This window comes from Acinonyx jubatus, chromosome E2, assembly GCF_027475565.1.
Source record: "Acinonyx jubatus isolate Ajub_Pintada_27869175 chromosome E2, VMU_Ajub_asm_v1.0, whole genome shotgun sequence".
In the NCBI taxonomy this organism is placed as follows: domain Eukaryota; kingdom Metazoa; phylum Chordata; class Mammalia; order Carnivora; family Felidae; genus Acinonyx; species Acinonyx jubatus.
The window spans coordinates 32915858-32925979 of NC_069396.1; the positions used below are offsets into that span (position 1 = coordinate 32915858).

Consider the following 10122-nt stretch of genomic DNA (forward strand, 5'->3'; position numbering starts at 1 on the left):
GACCTGGAAATGAACACTCTTTGAGATCTTAGGAGGGGGCTATGCCCTGCTGGCTGGATTCAGGCGGACAGCAGCACTCTCTCCAATGACAGCTAATAGCTACTAAGCACAGGCAAAATGCTGGCACCATACTAAATGCTTTCACATGTGAATTCGTCAGCACTCTGAAGTAGATGCTATGTCGGCCCCATTTTACAGACGAAGAAATTGAGGCACGGGAAGGCCAAGTGACTTAGACAAGAATTCACAGACAGATGAGGTGGGGCTGGGGTTTGAACGTAAGCAGTGCAATTCCAGAAAGCATGCCCTCAATCCCCTCCATATTTGGGTTCCACACAGGGGCCCGAGCCCATGCCTGGTAGGTAACCCACTGCGATTCCAAGGGACAGAACAGAATACTGCTATCAAGATCCCAACCCAGGGACACCTGGGTGGCTCAGTCGGTTAAATGTCCTACTCGATTTTGGCTCAGGTCATGATCTCATGGGTTCTTGAGTTCAAGCCTGGCATCGAGCTCTGTGCTGACAGAGTGGAGCCTGCTCGGGACTCCCTCTCTCTCTGCCCCTCCCCTGCTCACACATGCATGCCTGCTCTGTCTGTCTGTCTGTCTCTTTCAAAATAAATAAGCTTAAAAAAAAATCTCAGGGGCACCTGGGTGGCTCAGTTGCTTAAGTGTCCAACTTCAGCTCAGGTCATTATCTCACACCATTTATGGTAAGTTCGAGCCCCGCGTCGGGCTCTGTGCCGACAGCTCGGAGCCTGGAGCCTGCTTCAGATTCTGTGTCCCCCTCTCTCTCTGCCCCTCCCCCACTAGCACTCTGTCTCTCTTTCTCTCTAAAAAATAAATAAACATTAAAAAAAAAAATCTTAGCCCCAGGTGAAGCAAAAATCATAGCGCAAACTAAGTCGTTTCAAAGCCTAGGAGAGCACGGACCCCACTTCCCACCGCCTCCTTCCCAGCTGCCCCCAGGCCCTCCCTTCCCTTTCACTGCCGCCACCGCACCACACATTACATGCTGTCCTGCCTCTGTCAGTGGCTTGCTCTGGGCTCCGCCTTCAGACTCTGGGTTCTGGGAATCTGAGGGGAAGAGATTTCTCTGAGCGCCAAGCCCTGGGAGGGTCCCCAAGCAGCAGAGAAAATCTCTCAGCGGGCTCCATTGTGCGACTGCCACAGGGACCAGGGACGCGGACTGGTACAGTGCCCAGAGAAAGGGAAAGGGAAAGGGAAAGGGAAAAGGAAGGGCAACACCTCCTTGTTTTTACAAAACAGAGACATTCTGAGATACTCAAGGGAGCAGATGCCAAGGTGCCTAGAGACTTTGCAACTTTCCTCGTTACTGTTTATGTGTCTCCCGTCCTTCTTGGCCCAAGCAGAAGCCTGGGTCTTACTCATTCTGGCATCCATAAGCTTGGCACAGGGCTGAGCCCCGGGGAGGCGTGGGGGACGGTGGGGGGAATGCTTATGAATCAAAACTCCCCCGAGGAAGGGGAGGGGCTGGAACATTCTACGCCGGTCCACATATGCCAGCCAAAGGAAGGGACAGGAGACGTCTCCAACCCAGACTGCTGCCAACACTTAGGATGGAAATCCTTGGGCTGGCCACATGAGGAAACTGAGGCAGCAAGGTTACCTGCAGGTCTGGCAGCTTGCGAGGGCATCCCCAGTGCAGCGGCTGCTGTAAGTCAGGAACTGAAATAGATCTCTCTGGACAAGCAGGCCTCCGCCCTGTGTCCACTGCCAAGCAGAGGAGTCAGGAGGGTAGAGAGGGGACTTGGGGAAAGGAGAGAACAGGACAGGTAGGAAGAGGTCTGGGCTTGGCCCTGGCATGGCTCTCGGCTGTGGAAACGCCAGGCCCGCCGCCACACCTGTCCAGGACCTGGGGCAAAGAACCACCTCCCTCTGGGAACAGCCCAGAAATGGGGTGGGCGCTCTCCCTCTGACCCAATGCCTGGCGGGTACGTGTGAGGCCAGGAATCAAAAACAGGAGACCTGACATTCCTTGCTGACATCCTCTTACCCAGAGGATGCGTGGGAATGAACAGCAGCCCACTCTTCTGCATCGGGAGAGCCTAGGCCACCCTCTCCCCCTGCAGACATCATTAGGCTTGGTGGGCATGGCCAAGTCCCCTGGGGGCAGGCCTTGGGCACGAAGGCAAAGGCTGAGTGACACAGGACCGGTGGGTCTAGATTTCCCCACAGACCCCAGCTCCCGGGGAAATCCTGAAAGGATGGTCTGGAGGCCAGAGCTGGCCAAGCCACTGTGCAGAAGTAGGTAATTTTCATCCGCTCTGGTGGAAAGCCCTGTGCGTCCACCATGACCTGCACTGACAGACCCCCCCCCCCAGACCGGAGACACACCCACAACTGTGCTCACCCAGAAGGGGACAAGCAGGGGCCCTTCCCAAACATACCAAGAATGCTTGAGCCACACACACCCAACTGGTGATATCAAGGATTTGTGGACACCTGCAGGGAGAGACAGGCCCCAGCCCTAAGGGTTAGGGCTCTGGTCCCCCACCAGCAGCTGGAAAGTCCCAACTCTTCCCTGGCCTCCTTCCAGAAACCTCAGAGCAGGTGGAATCCCCAAGGACCAATTTGGTCAGACCCCTGCCTCTGAGCAGGCATTGTTCTCCTAACATCCTTGTAAACATCTGGGGGGAAAACCTGGCCTTGCTGCCAGCTCAGGAATTTCTTCATCATGTCCAACTTAAGTTTCTCTTGCTTTAGCTTAAATTGGGAGCAAGAGAAAACAGATGGCCAGTCAACCCTTATTTCATAAAAACCGTCCCGAAAATCCCGCTTCTTGCCTCCTTATCACCTGTTCAGACTTCCCCTTCAGACGAACTAAATCTATCTCTACTGTCTTTTCTTCTCTACTCCAGTTACTGCAAGTTTGGAGTCCTTCACAGTCTTCCCTTGAGGAAGGTGAGGCCCATGAAAAGAAAGAGGCATGAAACAGAGTCAAGTAAAAGGGGCAACCCACGTGGGCCTCCCCTGACCCTCCGGCCCGGGGCCCAGGCCCAGGACCTGACACCTCCTTCCTTCCTGAGACCGCAGCCAGCCGACTTTCTCCAGAGCTCTGAGCCCGCTGATTTGCTTAAGAGTTGAAATTTCGGCCCCCTGGGCCCGTGCAGGCCAGAGGAGGGAGGCCCAGGGAACCTTGGCTCCTCTATCTCAGCGGGGCCCAGGCCTTCCCTGCGGCCTTGGACCCAGCCCTGCCCCTCCTGCAACCCTCTTGTATTCCACCCCCTTCCCCGAGCTTCTCTCTGGGAGACCATTTCCCTCCTGCACACAGACTGCAGTCTCTCCATCAGGAGAATAAGAGCCCTTTCTTCCTCTGCCGGCTCCCACCCCAATTCTGTGACTCCCTGCAAAGCAGGAGCCCTTGTCTCTTGCCCATACTGCTCTCCTCCAGTCCTCCCTTCCCATGCCCTCCAGGCACGTCCTCCTGGGCCCCCCAGATGGCCACCAGTGTCGTGCACATTGTTGGGCTCTCAGCTCTGGACTGGCTAGCTCTGCAAAGGCATCTATCAGAATACTCTCTCTCTCTCTCTCTCTCTCTCCTTGAAACACTCCCCCAACGCTGACTTCTCCTCCCATCCTATGCGCTGCTCCTTCTGTCTCCTTGGCTAGTTCCTGATGCTGGGAGCCCCAGAGTTGTGTCTCCCTCCCTAAATGAGCTCACCTGCTCTTCTGGCTTGAAATGCCAGCCCCCAACTTTCCTTCTGGCTCCAACCTCCCCACTAAACTTATCTGACTGCCTAATGGGCATCTCACACTTAAAAAGCGTAACACTCCAGATCCCCTAGACAGCCCCCATCTCGGGTGACCGCAGGGCCAAATTTCCAGACTCACCAGCAAAAACCTCCGACACATCCTGGACTCTACCTTTCTCTCCCATCCCGATCTCCCTGACTCTACCTTCAAACTATACCTCAAATTGGAAAATCTGGTATTTTCCCACGGCCTCTATATCATGGGTACAAGCCCCCAGGGCCTCTTCCCAGAATGACAACAGTGGTCCCCTCGCTGTCCCCCCACTCCATGCTTTCTGCCCTCACCTCTCTACAGTCTGACTTAGTCTGCTAACTCCTGAGTCAGAGTAGGTGACTCCTGCCTTCAAAGTCCTCCAGTGGATCCCAATGCACTCAGAGTAAAAACCAAAGTCCTCACAGTGGCCTTCAAGGCGCCATGCAACAGACACCCACCTCCTCACCCCTTACCTCTCTGTACTCATGTCCTACTAATCCCCCACGGGCACCTCACCCACCCTGCTCCAGCCACACAGACTTCTTCCTTGTTTCCAGAACAAGCTGGACCTGCTCCCACCAGGCATGCCTCTACCTGAGGGCTCTGTGCTCTTCCCTCTACAGGTGAACTGTCCTTCCCGTCAGATATTCACATAGCTCACCCTTCACCTCCTTCAAGGCTTTGCTCAATTGTCACCACCTCAGGGAGGCCCTCCCTGATTATGCTATATAAAATTGCAATACCCAACCCCAGCCCTCATCCCCCATGCCTGCTTTGTTTTTCTCCACAGCACCGCTCACAGCCTGATATATCACGTATGTTCTTATTTGATTGCTGTCCTCCTCCTTTCTAGAATACCAACTCCATGAGGGCAGGGAGTTTTGTCTGATTTTTTTTTTTTTTTTTACCACTGTAGCCCCACTGTCTTACCCAGTGTATCAATAAAGATCATTTGAATGAATAAAAGAATGAATTTACTCTGGGGCGCCTGGGTGGCTTAGTTGGTTAAGCCTCCAACTCTTGATTTCGGCTCAGGTCATGATCTCGTGGTTCATGGGTTCAAGCCCCGCACAGGGCTCTGTGCTGACAGGGCAGAGTCTGCTTGGGATTCTCTCTTTCCCTCGCTCTCTGCCCCTCCCCAACTCACGCTGTCTCTCTCTCTCTCTCTCTCTCTCTCTCTTTCAAAATAAAAAAGAATGCATCTACTCTGCATGGTTCCAGGAGGCAGAAGTGGAACCAAGCGGGGGAAATCTGCAAGTCATAGATTTTAGCTAATTGTAACAAGAGCTGTAGGACACTGAACGGGCACCTCGTAAGTCACTATCACTGGGCATACCCAGCAGAGGGATCTTGCACTCGGTGGGAGGTGGCTGGGCCAGATAGGGGTCCCTCCCAGCCTCAGATCCCAAATTGGCAAAGAGAATCTGAGAGCAGAGGCAATGGAAATGTCACTCTGGTGTTTAGCAAGGGGACAGGACCAGGCAGACAAGACCAGCCCATGGGGAGATGGAGGCCACAAGAGGGACAAGCCTAAGGGCTCAGAAAGAGGGGAAGAAGCCAAGCGCAGACACACAGCCTGGGGTCCAGATGGGGGAGGCCCTCCCAGAGAAGATTTGGGGAGGCTTTTTAGTTTGCTCAAAAGCAAGTAGGACCAGATGGCTGCTCCCCAACATGAGGACTAAAGGAGAAGGCGGAGGCACACAGGATGCAAGGCTGGGCAGGCCCTGGTGTGGGCCTGGGTGGGAAGGGCTGGGGATGAGCAGGGGTCTCCACACCCACCAAGGGAGGGGAGGAGGCAGAAGGCTTCCCTAAGAGTTTCAAGTCCCCAAGCAGGGTTAGAGATCACCCCGGCCCTCTCTCACCTACACCCACCCCCTCACAGGCATGCTGAAGAGGGGGAAACTGAGGCCCGGAGAGAGGGTAGCCTCCTTTAAGACCCGAAATCTGGCCTCCTAATTCCCAGGCCAGCCCTGCGCCTCAGGACTTCTCATCCTGCAAGTTCTCCCTCCACACCCACCAGGAAGGCCAGACACAACTTCTCTCCAGACAGCAAAAGCTCCTGGGCCCGGGGCCGGAAGTTCTGCTCACGCCCCCCAAACCTCCCTATCCTCTGTAGACACTGCCCGCCAGGGGGCTCCCCTACCTCCAGAAGCCCCCTTTCCTTCTACCTGCTATTTAGAGGCCGGGACACCAGAACGGAAAACCAGGGCAAGGCCTCCCCAAGCCCGGCTGGGAAGCCAGATGTCCGAGTCCGAGGGACCGGACTCTGGGCGCCCAGCCCCTCCCCGCGCTCAGGTGCCGGATCGGGGAACACTCACCGCGCAGTCACCTGCGCCCCAAGTCCTCCCCGCGGTCTGGCCCAAAACTCCAAGCTCTGACTCTAACACCCGTTCCGCTGGCCCCGCCCCTCCGGTCCGGGTGCCCCACCCCCCGCACTCTCCCTAGCCACCCTACCCGGCGGGCCCCGCCCCTCCAGTCCGGACGCCCCGCCCCTGCGCCCTGCCCACCCACCCTGCCTGGTGGGCTCCGCCCCTCCGGTCCAGGCTCTCGCCTCCCCACCCCCCTCCCGCTGGCTCCCACCTCTGAGCGCTCAGAGCTCTACCGGGACTGGGCAGGTGGGCGGGCAGGAACGGGACCCCCGCCAAGTGTCTCCTACTGAGTGAGCCGTCTTTCTTTTTTTTCCTTTTTTAAAATTTTTTAATTTAAATCCAAGTTAGTTAACATACAGTGTAATAATGGTTTCAGGAGTAGAATTTAGTGATTCATCACTTATGTGTCACACCCAGTGCTCATCCCCGCAAGTGCCCAGTTTTTTACAACAGGGAACCAGAGAGTCTCTCAGGACAAGGCCCCCTCCAGACACACACGCCCCCAGATATCCTGTGGCAGGAAAAGCTAAGAAAGCTGTCCCAGCCGGTATGCGCCCTTTGTGTCCACAGTCATCTAAGGCCTTAATATTGTGAAGTCCCAGAAGAGTTTTCCAGAGTGTGATGGGTTACCTGTCAGGTGAGCGTGGACAGGGCATTTAAATTCCTCTTTTTTCCTTTGTCTTGCCAGCCTTCCGTTTCAGTTGAGGCAAGCCGGCTCTGTTTGGTACTAATGGGGCTTGAGCCTCTCGAACACTGCCCCTTCTACTTGGTTCTGCCACCATACCTAACCAGAATTTAACGGTACTGTTGTTGTTTCCAATGTAGTAAATTTATTTTATTGTATGGTTTCCTATTCGTCTGAGCAGGTGACACGGGTTTTCCATTGAAGGTATTAATATAAACGTTCCTTTTAAAACACTGGTATTTGGACATTTTTTTAACGTAAAAGAAAATAACGGACATTCACATGGTGCTTACTGTGTGCCAGGCTTACACACATTAACCCAAGTCATCCCAGCTATTGGGTATTGGTTATGATTTCCAATTTATAGGGGGAGAAACTGAGGCACAGAAAAGTTAACTAACAAGAAGAACCAAGATTTGCCCCCCAGGCGTCTGGCACCAAAGTTGTGGCTCTACCCACTGGACCACACTGCCTCCAGGTAAATACCTGCGATGCTGAGTTATTAGACAGACTGCCTCTACCCCAGAATGACTGGAAATCATTCCAGATGGGGCACAGATCTATCTAGAGGAAGGTTCGCCACCATTTTCTCTGTAAGAGTGAAAAGCTGGAAGCTTCCTAATGCCCCGTAATAGCAGATTACTTAAGAAAACTGACAGAGCAACTGAACTTGAAAAACTGAACGGACTCATCTTCTCTCATACCCCATATCCAACCTGGGAGCAAACTTTCCAGCTTGACCTTCAAAATATATTCAGAATGCAGCCACTTCTTACCATATCCACCATGACCACCCAGGTCCAAATCACCATCGTGTCTCACCTGGGTTATGGCAACAGCTCCCAGCCTTTCTCCATGATTTTCCAGCTACGGTCTTCAACACGGCAACAGCAGCGAGTCTGTTAAAATAAATAAATAAATTAAATAAAATTTTTTTTAAAGAATCCAATTATATCACTTCTCTGCTAAAACCCCCGCAATGAGGCCCATTTCAGAGTAAGAGCCAGGAGGCCCTTACAAATGCTGTTTGCACCCAGTGCCCTCTCCGAGCTATCCCCTCATTCATGCTGCACTGACCACACTGGTCTCCTGGCTGTTCCTGGAATATGCAAGGCCTGCGGCCTTTGCATTTGCTATTCCTTCCACCTGGAATGCTTTTCCTCTAGAAATCTACATGGCTCCCTCCTTCACCTCTTTCAGGCCTTTGCTTATTTTTTTATTTTTATTTCTATTTTTAATTTTTTTTTAATATGAAATTTATTGTCAAATTGGTTTCCATACCACACCCAGTGCTCATCCCAACAGGTGCCCTCCTCAATACCCATCAACCACCCTCCTCTCCCTCCCACCCCCCATCAACCCTCAGTTTGTTCGCAGTTTTTAGGAGTCTCTTATGTTTTGGCTCCCTCCCTCTCCAACCTCTTTTTTTTTTCCCCTTCCCCTCCCCCATGGTCTTCTGTTAAGTTTCTCAGGATCCACATAAGAGTGAAAACATATGGTATCTGTCTTTCTCTGTATGACTTATTTCACTTAGCATAACCCTCTCCAGTTCCATCCACGTTGCTACAAAAGGCCATATTTCATTCTTTCTCATTGCCATGTAGTATTCCATAGTGTATATAAACCACAAGTTCTTTATCCATTGGCCTTTGCTTAAATGAAACTTCCTGGGGCACCTGGGTGGTTCAGTCAGTTGAGCGTCCGACTTCGGCTCAGGTCATGATCTCACGGTCAGTGAATTGGGGCCCTGGGTCGGGCTCTATGCTGACAGCTCAGAGCGTGGGGCCTGCTTCAGATTCTACGTCTCTGTCTCTGTCTTCCCCTCCCCCATTCGCACTCTGTCTCTCTGAACAGTAAATAAACGTTAAAAAGAATGTTCAGAGGGGGCGCCTGGGTGGTTCAGTCAGTTAAGCGACTGACTTCGACACGGGTCATGATCTCAACTGCTTGTGAGTTCGAGCCCCTTGTCAGGCTCTGTGCTGACAGCTCAGAGCCTGGAGCCTGCTTCGGATTCTGGGTATCCCTCTCTCTCTGCCCCTCCCTCGCCCACGTTCAGTCTCTGTCTCTCAGAAATAAATAAAACATTTAAAGAAAAATTTTTTAATTTAAATGGGACTTTCTCAGTGAGGCCTTCCCTGACCATCCTATGTACAACTGTGCCCCTCCCCCGGCATCCTTTTCCCTGTTTTATTTTGTGTTTTTCTAGAGTGCACTTATCTGTATACCACGTACTGTATATATTTCCTTATTTATTGTCTTTGATGTCAGTCTCTCACCGCAAAGAACTCAAGCTCCAAGGCAGCAGAAACCTGTCTGTCTTGGCTCCTGTCTTATCCCAGGGTCTAGAACGGGACCCGAAATGCAATAAATATTTGTCAAGTGAGTGTACCAAAAATGACACCATAATTCTTATAAGCAAGGAAAATGAATGAACTACCATAGTCCACAAGAATCACAGTCTCATAAACATCGTGTTGGGTGAAAGAATCCGGATACAAAAGCTTAATATTGTCTGATGTCATTTGTATAAAGTTCAAAAGCAGGAAAAACTAAGTGCCAGTGATAGGAGCCAGGATAGAGGTTACAACTGGGAAAGAGGTTGGAGGTTGTGACCAGGACAGGGGACAAAGGGGATTTCTAGGGTGCTAGTAATGTTCTATTTTTTTATCTGAGTGGTGGTTACATGGGTGTGAATACTTTGTGAAAACTGATCAAGCTAAACACCTATGATATTTGCATTTTCCTTTACGCTTGTTATATTATCAATAGAAATTTATTTTTTTTTTAACGTTTATTTATTTTTGAGACAGAGAGAGACAGAGCATGAACAGGGGAGGGGCAGAGAGAGAGGGAGATACAGAATCTGAAATGGGTTCCAGGCTCTGAGCTGTTGGCACAGAGCCCGACGCGGGGCTCGAACTCACGGACCGTGAGATCATGACCTGAGCCGAAGTCGGACGCTTAACCCACCGAGCCACCCAGGCGTCCCTAGAAATTTATTTTTAAAAGATGCTCCAGAGGTATGCTTTTTAGCCTGGTAAGACCCCGTAATATATGGCTAAATTTCAAAAGTAGGTTGCCTTTCAACAAGAATGCCAAGACAAGTTAAGGGGGAAATGTCTTTTCACCAAATGGCACTGGGAAAATTGGATAGCCACGTGCAAAAGAATAAATTTGGTACCCTCCTTCATATATACAAAAATTAATTCAAAATGGATCAAAGACCTAAAAATAAGACCTAAAATATAAATCTCTTGGAAGCATAGGCGTGAATCTTCATGATCTGTTATATGTCTGTACAACCACAGCAGTGCCCT

General features: G+C 51.6%; 1 protein-coding gene across 3 annotated transcripts in view; it reads right to left on the reverse strand.

The window, feature by feature from the left end:
* The window catches only part of NOD2 (nucleotide binding oligomerization domain containing 2), a 37455-nt gene extending 29769 nt beyond the window's left edge, over positions 1–7686 (reverse strand). Inside the window, exon 1 of one of the 3 annotated variants that reach the window (XM_053210138.1) lies at positions 7628–7686. The gene's annotated coding sequence lies outside the window, so the exon portion shown is untranslated. The other 2 variants (XM_027044425.2, XM_027044426.2) reach the window with 2 other exon arrangements.
* Between the last annotated feature and the right edge of the window lie 2436 nt (positions 7687–10122).